This window comes from Corvus brachyrhynchos, unplaced genomic scaffold, assembly GCF_000691975.1.
Source record: "Corvus brachyrhynchos isolate BGI_N302 unplaced genomic scaffold, ASM69197v1 scaffold133, whole genome shotgun sequence".
Classification (NCBI taxonomy): Eukaryota; Metazoa; Chordata; class Aves; order Passeriformes; family Corvidae; genus Corvus; species Corvus brachyrhynchos.
In genome coordinates this window covers 607,253-608,495 of record NW_008237249.1, presented here as the reverse complement: position 1 = coordinate 608,495, position 1,243 = coordinate 607,253, and positions in this window count along the sequence as shown.

Below are 1,243 nucleotides of genomic sequence, written 5' to 3'. Positions count from 1 at the left end.
CCGGCAGGGGCCACACGGGGCCCCCCACGCCTGCCTGCCCTTTCCATGAGGGAGAATTTCTCCCTGCTGGCTCCCACGGGAAGCGGCTGGGGTGGGGCTGAGCCCGGCCTGGTGAGCGGTTTCCCCCTCCAACTCTGTTAGATCCAAGGGGATACGTCAGGCTCAGCTCCAGCTTGGGAAAAACAAAACCGTACCTGCAGCAGCCTCAGGAGCTCCACAGGGACGCTGTCCCCAGGTGACCCCCAGGCCCCGAGCAGAGCCCCAGGGCGGCGGGGGTGGTGCTCCCCGCTCAGGTCCTGCATCCCAGCCCTGCATCCCCACGGAGCCGAGGGAACGGAGCCAGCGTGCTGCTCCGGCATCGCTTCAAGGGTCCGAGCGGGCAGCGCAGCTCCCAGGGCCGAGGCTGGCTCCACTCGGGGTCGGACCGCAAGGGAGTGAAGGGCGGGGCAAAGGGCAGCCCGCAGGGATGAGCCTTTCCCACAGCAGCCCCCCCAAAATGTTTATCCAGACTTGTTTTCACGCCCCAAAAAAGGGGAGCGAGGGACAAAGCCACCGGCACCGCGGGTCCATCTGCCTTCGGAACGCAGCCGGCCCACCCCACTCCTTCCTCCAGCCCATTCCCCGTGAGAACTCACCCTCGCTGCTGGTTTTGCCCTGCTGCAAAAAGCAAATTGGCTCTTTTTGAGCCCCCAGCCTTTTCCCGGCCGAGGGAGAAGGCCGGCGGCTCCCAGCCCCGGGAACGCTGCATCACAATGAAGGATTCTGCTCCACCCTCAATCACTTGAAAATAACGAATCCAGGTTGATGATTTCTTCCTCCCGAGGTTATGCGCGGGGCTGTCTGGCTTCTCCCTCGCTGCTGGTGATTAACACCTGGGCGTTTGGAAGGAAGGGAGCACCGAGTCCTGCACCGAGGAGGAGTCAGGGTGAGAGCGGGGCCGGGAACTTTACTGATTTACACAGTTCCTGGATTTAATGGAAAAAGTCCAAAGGGAAAGCTGACCTGGATGCTCTCCTCTTTTTTTTTTTTTTTTTTTTTTTTTTAAATACCAAATAGTGATTTTAAGTGCTGGGGTAGAGGCTGGGTGGAATTATTTTCCAAGGAATCAACAGGAATGTGTGCACGCAGGTAAAAGATAGGAACAGGCTTTGCAGGGGGTTGGAAATCAACCACGTGCCACCGCTCAGAATTTCAAAAGCCACTTTATAAAGCAAATAAAAATATTTACTGATTTGGTACACTC